The sequence below is a fragment of the Dipodomys ordii genome, unplaced genomic scaffold (genome assembly GCF_000151885.1).
Source record: "Dipodomys ordii isolate 6190 unplaced genomic scaffold, Dord_2.0 Scaffold15, whole genome shotgun sequence".
In the NCBI taxonomy this organism is placed as follows: Eukaryota; Metazoa; Chordata; class Mammalia; order Rodentia; family Heteromyidae; genus Dipodomys; species Dipodomys ordii.
The window spans coordinates 5,145,005-5,157,747 of NW_012267231.1; positions in this window are offsets into that span (position 1 = coordinate 5,145,005).

Sequence of the window (12,743 nt, forward strand, 5' to 3'; positions counted from 1 at the left end):
CTATGGATGATCAAAGTAGATTTCTATACCCTCAGGAAAATGTCTCAGTGAAACCTGTTATTTTTCACAAAGGGGGGGGGAGGTGCTTAAACCCATTAACGGACTGGGAGAGTAAGCTTAGTGGTTAGTTTGCTTAACTTGACGCTGGCCTGGGTTTTAGTCCCCTTTTGCCTTAAAGAAAAAATAACAAAAAGCCCAAATCAAGTCAACTTCCGTGCTCGGCATCTTGTCTTGGGGTGTAGAATAAACACAATAGATAGTACTCATCTGTTTAGATGAGACACGGAGGCAGAAAGCAATCTGGTAGTTGCTAGTCAATGACGGATCATTGAGTTGGACAAAATGACTAGAAACTAGAACTCAATTTTATATTCATAGAATCTACTTGCAGGGGTTCAAGAAGTCTGTCATGAATAATGCGTATTTAAAAAAAAACATTAAACTTAGGTGGTAAAACTGAAACCTAGCTGGAAAAGCAGATGAACAGCTGTTTTTAATTAAAGGCCTATAATGTACCTTAACCTATTTTAAGGGCCTACTGTATCCAAGTGGAACCAATGAAGAAAACTTTATATACCTTTATAGAAAGTGTTGTGTGAGTGTGTGCAGGAAGAGCTAGTGTTTGTGTTATTTGTGTGCTTTCTCATATTCTGCCTTGACTTCGTCCCATAGCTGTGAGTGAACAGAGACCATGATTGTTACTTAGAAAGGACCATGTTGGTGTATTCGTCCATAGTCTTACAGAAATCTACCTAACTTGGAAAGATGACACCTGCTTTTCCTTTAAATCTGTTTCAAGAGATGCAAAGGCCAGGGGGGGGGCAGAATTGGCAACCATCCTAGAGTGACTAATGTCACTTTTGAATAAACGATTCCCAAACCACTCAGCGAACAATTTCTTAAAAGCACATGCAAATTAGATTTCCCCATCCAAATAATGATAAGCTATGAAATAAGAGTTCCTAGCACTTAGAATTTTAAAATGATAGTTCTTATCATGGAGAATCTTACACACATCATAGAGTAGCTTACACACACACACACACACACACACACACACACACACACACACGAAAAACCCCTTTCCTGGTAACTGCACACAAAACCAGAAAGCTTTTCTCTCATGTCTAAGTTAACTGTTAAGGACTTGTACTTGCGTAGAAAGGATTAAGATGTTTTTCCTGAATCATGCTTGACATGATTATTTTCCCCTCTCCCTCTTCATTTGGCAGTGACCCCGGTAAGATGTCATCAACCCTTTATCACCAATTTACAAGCATCTAAAAGAGCCTCTGCAGAAGGTGTTTCTACACGTGTGCTTGACTTGGTTCAAATGGTCTAAGGGAAGTAGAGAGACCATACATGATACATTGAAGACATTTCTAGAAATAAACACAACACCACACAGGTCAGAAAAAAAAAACTCCCAAAGGTCAAAGCCAAGTGGGTATGGGTATATGAATGTGCGGATGAGAAGGTTTTGTGAATTCTGGAAGGCAAAGAATTTGGGGATTAATACAAAACTTGGCATTCTAGCGAGTATTTATTTAAAACAAGGAGATTCTGAAATCTTATTGGGTAATTTACCACCCATGTTTACATAGCAAGACTTCCTGTTTTCCCCCTGGCTTCTGCTCTAAGGAAAGTTGGTATCTGCTGGTAGTTTGCCCATGAGGAACCTAGAACTTGGAAAGAGTCGGAGGAGGTGGTTGGTGGAATGGTGGCGGTTCCTTGTCTGTCCAGGGAGCCTGGAAGACATCCAATGAAGGCTCAGATAGCATCTGTGAGACCTACCAGTGATCCTGGTTGGTTCTTCAAGGTGGGCTTTGGTCCTTGGGTCTCCTGACTTTGTCAGTTCTCATTGAAGGTATTCTGTTTGGAGTATGGAGGAAGGCCAGGTCCTACTTGCGCAGAGCTCTTCGTCTCTTGGAGTTGCATTCATGGCTCACAAGCATGCACAGAGGTGTCTTGGGGGCTCCTCGATTTGGAAGGGGGGTCCTGGGAAGGGCATACGGGGTGGGGAGAGGGCCCTGGAAAGCCCCTGGTATTCAGGCCTACCTGCTCTCCTCGTTGGTGGTGATGATGGGCCCCAGTTGGTGTTCCTACGGTGCCCGTCCAGACCGCAGTGCCTACAAACCCGCGTCTTGCTCGTTGGAAGTGTGTGCACCCCAGCCCGCCCCCACCCCCGTCCCCGTCCCTGCCAGAGCCCTATGAGGGGAGTATGGGAGGCCATGGGTTAAGAAGCTGTGGGATGATCTGTACATGCTCAAGGTTCGAGAATCACCATTGGTAGTGTAAGAGAGCTGCAAGGCCTAGGATCTTTCCTGTAGTTAAGGGAGAGGAGTGAAATTAATAATATTAACATCATCATCATCACCACACTGTAAGAACTATTGAGTATCTATAATCTGAACATCTGAAATTAGGAGGTAGGGCTGCAGAATCTGACACTTTTTCCTTCCCTCCCTTCCTCCTTCTTTCCTTCCTTTCTCTTTCTTTATCCCCTTCCTTCCTTCCTTCCTCCCTCCCTCCCTTCCTCCCTCCCTCCCTCCCTCTCTTTCTCTTTCTCTTTCTTTCTGCCAGTCCTGGGACTTGAACTCAGGGCTTGGGTGCTGTCCCTTGAGTTCTTTTTTTTTCCCCTCTCAAGGCTAGCACTCTACCACTTGAGCCCACACCTCCACTTCCAGCTTTTTGGTGGTAAACTGGAGACAGGAGTCTCAGACTTTCCCTTCCTGGGCTGGCTTCTAATCATGATCCTTAGATCTCAGCCTCCTGAGCATCTAGGATGACAGGTGTGAGTCACTAGTGTCCGGTGAGTCTGACACACTTGGGATGACAACCTGATACCCCAAGTAAAACAATCGCCCACCAAGGACCCCTGCTTCACTGACAAGATTATCAAGAATACTGAATGGGGGGCTGGGAAGCTGGCTCAGTGGTAGAGCGCTTGCCTTGCATGTATGAGGCCCTGGGTTCGATTCCTCAGCACCACATAAGCAAAAAGAAAAAAGCTGGAAGTGGCGCTGTGGCTCAAGTGGTAGAGTGCTAGCCTTGAGCTGAAGAGCTGAGGGACAGCGCCCAGGCCCAGAGTTCAGGCCCCATGACCGGACACCCCCCCAAAAAAAGAATACTGAATGGAATTGCTTTTGGGCTACTTGTAAATGAAAAAAAGGCTTTCGTGTTAAGACTTGAGTTCCATCCTTAGGATATCTCATTGTACTTAGGCAAATGTTCAGAAATTTGAAAAAAAGATGAACTTTGAAACTTCTCTGTCTTAAAGCATGTTGGACTAATGGACAGTGAGCTTGTATTATTGATAATCTGCTCCAGACAGGGTGTTAAAAATATGTATATTTCCTCTTTATCATGAGTACTACCCGAAGATGAGATGGAGTTCTTACTATCTTGATTCAGATGTTAGCAAACAGAAAGCCATAGTGGGCCCTCCTTTCCTCCTTCCTTGCTTATCTTTCTCTTCCTTTCCTCCTTCTCCCTCCCTCCCTCTCTTCCCTCCCTCCCTCCTTCACTTCCTTCCTCCCTCCCTCCCTTCCTCCCTTTCTCCCTTCCTTCTTTCCTTCCTTCCTTGGTCTAGCTGTCATTTTGAGGAGGAAAGTTTTATTTTTGCTCACAATTACAGAGGATTCAGTCAGTGACTCCATTGTTTTCAAATCTGTGTCAAGGTAGAGAATGTTAGCTTGAAGGATGTGGCCAGAGAAAGCTTCCTCACAGTAGCCAGGAAGTTAGAGAATGCCAAACAGGAAAGGGAGGGGCCAGGGACAAGATGTATCCCTTAAAGGCATTCCCCTATTGCTCTACTTTCTCCAACTAGGCCCTACCTCTTTTTTGTTTTTAATTCAAAATATTCTAAAAATTGTTATTATACAGGTGATGCACAGGGGTCACAGTGACACGGGTCAGGTCAAGAGTGCATTTCTTTTCGGGCAATGTCACCCTCCCCTTGCTCTCTGCCAGTCTTTCCATCCTGTCCCCGCCCACTAGTCGTACAGCTCTTTTTCAACACAGTGTCTAGTGAGCACCACGGCTGTATCCTGTTGTCCCTCCATTTCTGGGTGTCCCCCCTTGACTCTCAAAGACAGATAAACACCCTGGGACGGAAAGGGAAAACAAAACAAAAACCATCTCTTAGTTCCATTGCCTGAAGTTCATTTTCACAAGATGTGCTCGAAGGCCAGTTTCCTGGGTTAGAAAGAACGTTGCATTCCTTCAGGAGTGAATGCCTGGCAGGACTGTGGAGCACGGAGCTGTCTCTCCCTGTAGCCATACGGGCTCACATGATTTTTGTGAACGGTTCTTACTTTGTTGGTCAAGCAAACTCCGGAACTACCTAGCTCCTCCTCTCCGGGCCTGTGCTTCCCCATGTTAAGTAACGTCTGCTTTCTCCCTTGTCTTCCCTTGCATCTGCCTCCGGGGGACTTCCTTTTCACCTGCCGGAGGGCTGGTTTGCAGTTCTGTCAGAGGAATCCTTGGGCAGGTGTTGTCTTCAGACTTTTGGGCCGGTCTGAACATGTCACATTTCTCTGACGTTCCTTTCATTCCCGTCAGTCCTAGGTCTGCTGGCAGAGGGACACGGGGCTTTAAGGAGGAATAAGAAAGAAGGGCCTCAGCAAGTTTTAATAAGTATTTAATGAGACACCGCAGGGCAGAGTACACACAGGTGGAGAATTGTCTTCAGCAGCAACTTCTTATGTGAAAAAAAACCCAACAAAACCCATTTCAGCAGGTGGTTGTGGGCCATCTTTAACGTCTAGCTTGTGTCAATCAACAGGACACAAATCCAGGGCACTGTATCACTCACGGATTAGTTTTAATATAAGTCGCTATTTCTTTTATTTGTCAGTTATGGGTGCTTGAACTCAGGGCCTGGGCACTGTTTCCCTAAGCTCTTTTGCTCAAGACCGTTGCTCTACCATTTTGAGCCACAGCGCCACTTCTAGTTTTTCTGGTGGTTAACTGGAGATAGAGTCTCATGGATTTTCCTGCCTGGGCTGGTTTTGAACTGCAGTCCTCAGACCTCAGCCTCCTGAGTGGCTAGGATTACAGGTAGGAGCCACCAGTGCCCAGCTTCCCACCCACCCCCCTTTTAAAAAATAGATGCTTTTCCTGTTTCATTTAGTGAAAGAAGTCACTTGCTTTCTTTAGGGTGCAGGTCACACAGATAAAGCTGATGTGTGATGCGCCCCTGTTGTTGAAGCCTCTTAGCATCTTGTTAGTCATTCCAGTCCTGGCAGCTTAACCAGATAGCCGTCATCCCATCTTACCCAGGGCCACACCCGATGTCAGAGAAACCAGGAAATGAATGGTGTGAAGTCACCCAGTAGGTTGGCAGGCCAGCCTATACCTGCTTTACCTCCCCCACTTATTCTACTTCAAGTCATTTATGTGCCATTCATTCTCCTGTCTTGCACAAGTCCCACAAGACTTGGGGGTCTCAAAGACTCAGGGCCAAGCCATGCTGTACCCTCCTTCTGCCTGCTAGGTTTGTAAATGCTCCCAGGCGCAATGTAGAAGCGAACCTAGAGAAAATACTGAAATACCACAAAGATAGAGCCCTGGACTTTGGGATCCTGTTTACTGTCACATAGAGATGGACTGGTGGCCTGGAATCATTGATCCATTTATACACATATTATCTCACATACATATGATCTATGTATATATGTATGTGTATATATGTGTGTGTGTGAATATAACTGTATATCTCATCATGTCTTAGTTATATCTATTCGTGTCTGCCTCTCTATTCCCCCCCCCCTTCTTTCTGTCCTATCACTTTCAAACAGTTCACTGTTAGCTGGTGGTGAGTGCGTGAAGCACAGGGCCTGGTGGAGGAAGCAGGCAGTCAGCTTGCATTAAATACCATCCATCCTCCAGCGTTCACGTGAGGACAAGCTCACTGTGATTTATGTCATTAAGCCATGGAAGCTTCTGAACCTAAACAGGGGTTGACCTTTTAAAATCCAGAGAAAATTCCTATGGTGTTATTGATTAGATCTGGGTGTGTTTTATTTATTGTTTGTTTGTTTGTTTGTCCTTCTTGATGGGTCCATTAAGCGTTTGTGTGTATCCACCACCTGCTGTCTATTCAGACACATGGAATCTGGTGCGGCTGGCGTTCTAGTTTGTGGAGTCCCTGAAGCCGCTCCTAACCCCAGGAGAGCTTCAAAGACATCTCCGGGGAGTCTTCCTGAGCCTCCACAGATGGCGGATCTGGGATTTCTCAGGAACACGTCAGCAGATGCTGAAGTTGAAGGCAGGGTTAGTTTGAGAGGAGGTAACTGAGGCTTCCAGCTTCTTCTGGCCTTTGGGTCCCATGCACCTTACCATGGGTCTTTGAGAAGCATTGTCATCAGTGTTATTTATTCATTTATTTATTTTGTGCCAGTACTGGAACTTGCACTCAGGACCGGGGCACTGTCCCTTAGCTTATTTTTTTTTTTGCTGGCTAATTGGAGATAAGAGCCTCCTGGACTTTTCTTGCCTGGGCTGGCTTCAAACCTCTATCCTCAGACTTCTGTCTCCCGAGTGGTTGGGATGAAAGGCGTGAGCCAGGGATACTTGGCTTGTCAGTTTTATTTATTTCATTCCAGCAGGAAGCCAAGTCATTTGGGATGCATGGCGATTAATAGCTGTTTCTGGTTAAGCTATGAGTACCAACTTGGTTAAAGCATTCCGGATGCATTGTTTGTGAAATTGTGTAGTTTCTGTGGTTGGTAGGGACAAACTGAATCTGGTCAGCCACAAAGCTAGGCTCTGACTTGCCAAGTGTCTCTTGGTTGTTAGTGAGTTCTGACTTAGTGCTAACCAAGCCCTTGGCTTTATTGTTGCTCTTTCAGTTATGAGAAAGTGGAGCCCGAAAAAGAGTCCAATGCGGCCTCCCTTTCCTGTGAATGCATATATTTATACTGTGGGCTGATATAAGAATAGATTTTTTTGCTTGGAGAAATGAACACTGAGAGACTTATTAGCTCTCTTTATGGAGCCAGTCTAGTCCAGACTGAGCCACGGTGTATAGTAATAATCATTTCTCACACATCCCTTTAAAAATGGCACCGGGGTTCATTGGATGGGGGAGATGATAGGTCTATTTTGTAGTCTTTAAAATGTCATTTAAAAAAAAAGCCACAAACCATATGGGGGTAGTAAAAGAAAAAAAAACACTTGGAATTTATTTAACATTTTGAAAAAGTCTTTGGCACTTACTGTCTGATTTTTATCAACTTCTCTGAAGTCAGGGGACCTTGTACTGCTCTGGGGACTGAGATGCTTCAAGCAGACAAAAGTTTCCAGGTTTTCTTCTTCTTTTTTTCTTCTCTCTCTTGGTTCTCCAGTTTTCCAAAAGCCCTGTCTACTGAAGTAGGCCCGGGCAAGACCACGGGAGAAACTTCCATCTAGGAAGTCCCAGCTAGAATCCGGGGCGAGTGTTAATTTGGGATTCAGATAAATCTCAGTTCAAACATCATGTCTGCCATCTGGAGGACTTCAACGTCTCTCCAGCTCAGTCTTCTCACGGGGAGAAGGGAGAGGAGAATGCTTAGCTCAGGGACTGTGAAGGTAGAGTAGTGATGTAGACCAAGGGCCTTGAAAAGCCCCGGGTCCTTCATGAATTCTTTTTCTTCTCGAGAAAGACTTAGTGAATCCTGGGTAGGAAGTAAATAAACTTAGGCACTTACCTGAATAGGCCCAGATGATTGTTTCATATTCACAGCATTTTTAGTTCACTGAGAAAGATTTGTTCGGGTGCTTCTGACTAGCTCCCAAACCACTTCTTCGCTGGGTCTGTAGAAGATGGACTGGCAAATTTATGGGATGAAAAGGATGACAATCGGGAAAGTTCCTTGGGGAATTATCAGTTTCTGCTCTGAGATGCCGGGGCCTCTTCCCCGAGCTGACACGAATTATTGATGGAAACCGAGGTGAGGAAAGATCGATAGAGACCATTTTAGGAGGTGAATGGCTTTGTAATATTGATAACGGGCTTCTTTACCTTTTCATTTGAGAGCTGCTCTGACCCTGTGGAATACATAATGCCATTGTAATGCTCCTAATGAGGGCTATGGCCTCAGGTGCTCAGTACGCCCTGTGTGTATTTCATTCAGAATGTCACATGATTTTTTTTTTTTGGGCAAATATCCCTTTAATTTGAATCTCTGACAGGCTTAGAACTATATTTTTGGTGTAAACTATGTTTCATACCAGTGTAGGAAAGAGTCACTAATACGTATTTTAGAAAACCTAGAAGAGAAGACTTTGTGTAATCAGGGTAATTTTAGCCAGCTTTATTATGTTGATGAGGACTTGGGAAACTCAGGGTTATGGTACTTGCCTGTGGTCACAAGAGTCATTATTTATCATCTCTAAATTATGTACTCCTTTGGAAATTTTTCAAATGTATCCAACATTAATTTTCTGGAGGTAGGTAATTATTTCATACATGGCTAAAATCGAGCTCAACACAACTCAGCCATACGAAGGTGAAGAAAGCACATATTTAATCTTCTGATAGTCGTGGACATATATGAATAAATGAATTTAAACTGTGTACTTTTTCCTATGAGAATAATTGTTAATTTTCCACTGACAGCCTTAAATGATTAATGACCATTTATTTAGAAAAGAATGACCTTACAAGAGGAAATTTTTGAATTTTCATTTTGCTAGTAATGTAAACATTGTTGTTACATCATTCTGAACCTTGAAGTCTTTAGATGTATTTCATCAGCACTCATAAAAAATGGTGAACTATATTTGGGGAAATAAGTCAATAAATGTGACACTGGGCTCTTAGCAAAGGCAGGAATGATAAAAATCAGAAATTTTTAGAAGTTTTCTATTGGTAGATTATGCAATGTTCCTCTCTCTCTCTCTCTCTCTTTCTGTGTGTGTGTGTGTTGTATGTATGTGTATGTACCAGGCACATTGTGTCTACATACATGCCAGTACCAAGGCTTGAACTCAAGTCCTGGGTGTTATCTCTTAGATTTTTCATTCAAAGCTATCACTCTACTGCTTGAATCCCACCTCTACTTCTGGCTTTTTGCTAGTTAGCTGGAGATAAGAGTCGCAAGAACTTTCCTGACTGTGCTGCTTTTGAACCTTGGTCCTCAGATCTCAGCCCTCTGAGTAGTTAGGATTATAGATGTGAGCCATTAGCTCCTGGCCGCCTCCTTCTTTTATAAATATTGGTAGATTCAATCAAACAATGTTACTAATTGATTTTATGCCTACACACTAATTTTCCTTGTGGAAAGATCAGCCTAGTTAGGGCAGAAATGACTCGAACATATCTTTTTTCTTTTTTTTTTTGTTCTGGTCCTGGGCTTGAACTCAGGGCCTGGGTACTGTCCCTGAGATTTTTTTTGCTCAGGGTTAGCAATCTACCATTTAAGACACATCTCCACATTGAGCTTTTTAGTAAGAGTCCCATAGACTTTCTTGCTGGGGGCTGCCTTTGAACCTTAATCCTGAGATCTCAGTCTCATGAGTAACTAAGATTATAGGCGCTAACCACCGGTGCCAGGGCTCTGGCTGATTTTAAGCATATCTTTAAGGGAAGTTTTCTAAGTCTCAGACTTGATCAGCCTGGTGTTCTGGAGATCTTAGCAGGAAGAAGTTAGAGGGCTTGATATAATTTCTATTATGAAATCCAGAGAGAAGACTTTCCTGTACCGTAGAGGCCTTTGCCCTCAGTAGCTATTTGGACATAATGGCCACATAGCCATGGGATGTATTTAAATACTAAAAATAACCCAGGAGGTGGTGGCTCACACCTGTAATCCCAGCTATTCAGGAGGCTGAGATCTCCAGGTCTGGGTCCAAGTCAGCCTGAGAGGAAAAATAAAGGTCTCTAGTGAACCAGAAATGGAGGTGTGGCTCAAGGGAGAAAGCCCCAGCCTAGGGTGGGAAAAGCCTCGTGAGCTCTAGGCCCCACGACCCAACCTCATACAGACTAAAAACAAACCGACAAAAAGGGATTGAGGTCATTTTATTTGTACTTCTTAAGTAAAGATAAATTCCATTTAGATGAAAATCTCCAATTCCTTTTCCTGCACCTGATCAGGGAAGGGATTTCCAGGAGGGGCTGGGGGAAGCTGGAGTCGGGGTTGTGCTGGGTGCTGTGGGTAATGGCGTTGGCTGGTGGTGGATGTTAACATGCAGGGGGAATGTAGTAGAGTCGGAAGTTGATAGAAGACTGTCTCTTAAAGAGACTCTTAAAGAGGGCACTGGAACAATGGCAGGCTCTCACATTCTTCGACAACTATGGATGATCCTAGAGAAATGGTCTCTGCTGAGCTTGATGCCTTCCTTGACCTAACGAAAAGTTTGTTTTTTACTTAGAGATGGCTTTTCTTTTATCTTTTTCTTTTTTTTTTTTGTCAGTAGTGGGGCCTGAACTCAGGGCCTGGGCGCAGTCCCTCAGCTCAAGGCTAGCCCTCTACCACTTGAGCCACAGTGCCAGTTCCGGCTCTTTCTGCTTATGTGGTGCTGAGGAATCAAACCCAGGGCCTCATGCATGCAAGGCAAGCACTCTACCACTGAGCCACCTTCCCAGCCCAAGATAGCTTTTATTTTCTAAACTGTCTCCTGGAGAGACTTTTATCTTGTTATACCACTTTGTCATTCTGCCAACACACGCAGTTCGGGGGGGGGGGGAAACTCTGTCTTATTGCACACTCTACACACCTTTCTTGTCTCAGTAAATTTAACTTTTATTGCTGATTGCTTAGCTTTGTCCTTAAGCTAGCTCTCTACACAATGGGGCCACTCTCACCGAGCAATGAGAGTCTGAGTAAATATTTGCCGACGTTATATGGTGTTGCCTAGCTTGCAGGGCTGTTAGGATGTCACCTGCACGTCAGGGGGCGGGCCTTCTTTGCCATTGGTCTCTCTTCTCTGAGTGTCAGTCTGGGAGAAGGAACTTTTCTTCTTCTTCTTTTTCTTTTTTTGGACTGTAGTAAGGTTTGAAACCCTTCTCCCCCCAACTCCCCGAGTTTGAACATGCTTGGCTTACTTGCATGGCTAGCGTTGTACCACTTGAGTCATGTCTCCAGTCCAGCTTTTTTTTTCTTTTTTCGCTGGTTCATTGGTGGTAGAATCTTGCAGATTTTTCTGCCTGGGCTGGCTTTAAATGGAGATCCTGGAGTCTCAGCCTTCTGACTAGCCAGGATTACAGGAGTGAATACCTAGGGAATATTGAACATGAAATCTGTTTAGAAGGAAGAACTTTCTAGAGTGTATGCTAGAGTAAATGGAATTCCACCTTACCTCTTACATTTGGAATCTGTAATAGTTTAACAATGACCTGTCAGCATTACAAAGAAAAGTTGTTCTGTACTTTTGAAAACACCACAGTTAATGTGTGTGTATGTGTGTGTATATATACATACATACAAACATATATTTATATGTATGTATACATTCCTTTTTCTTCATGTGGGCCTTGCATTATGCTCCAATCTCATGAGTGTCCTCATTGCTTATCAAAATGTCACAGCTCAATGAAGGTTTTGGCTAACTCAGGCTTTCCATTCTCACTTGATAGAGAATGGGCTGATTGGATGTTGTACGGTATAGATTTCTGCTCTGATGAGTGGTAGTCTCTTAAAAAGAAGACACCCATCTTTTTATATCTCCCACCTCCCCCAAGTCAAGATGGCCTGGGTCTGCTGGAAGGCAAACTGCACTGACTTTGAAAATCAAATTTCACAAAGGGGCTGGGGGCAGCGGGGCAGCGGGGAGTCAACACTGCGAGAGGTAGTTTGCAAATGTTAGGGTAAACTGTAGACGGGTGAGCTCCTTCTCAAAATGAATGTTTAATGCATTTCCCCCGGAGACAAAACAACCTTCCACAGAGGTGAGAGCACTCTTTCCTGAACACTTTATTTGAATCACACTCCTACACCCTCCCCTTCCTTTTCAAATAAGCATTATGTCTATTTTTGGGTGTGGGTGTCCTGGTTTGTGTTTTGCTGGTTACCTGATCCTTCTTGGGGAAAGAAGGGCCAGAGTTCTGAAAATAGTCATAGCCTAAAGGGTGAAACTCATTCTTCTTGGTTTCCCCCCCCCCTTTTTTTATACTTCAGTACTATTTGGTTGTTTCTTTTTGTTTTGCATTTTTCAATAGATTAAAAGGTTGAATTGTTCAAGTCCTCTGAAGATTCTCTCTGCGTATTCCTTTGATCTTTCTTCCTTGTGGACACACCCGATATAAGTGTACATATGTACTTATAAATTATGTACGCGATCTGATGGGTACATATATTATTAAACAGAGATGAAAATAGAAATGGAGAGGACACGTTACAATGTGTCAGAAGGGAAGTTCTAGCATTTTCTTCCCGTGCATCCCCTTTGGCTATTCTAGATCTTCTCCTGTGGGGAGCCCCCAGCCCCCAGTTTAGCACAGGTAATGGGGTTTATAGGACATGGATTTATTTTGTTTTTATTTTATGAGCCCTGTCCCTGAGCCTCTTTTGTGCTCAAGGTGAGCACTCTACCACGTTGAGCCACAGTTCCACTTCTGGTTTCTCTGTGGTTAACAGGAGAGAAGAGTCACATGGGGACTTTTCTGCCCAGGCTGACTTTGAAGCATGATCCTCAGATCTCAGCCTCCTGAGTAACTAGGATGACAGATGTGAGACATCGGTGCCTAGCCAGGACCTGAATATAAAAACATCATTAAGGGCTGGGAAGGTGGCTCAGTGGTAGAGCGCTTGCCTTGCATG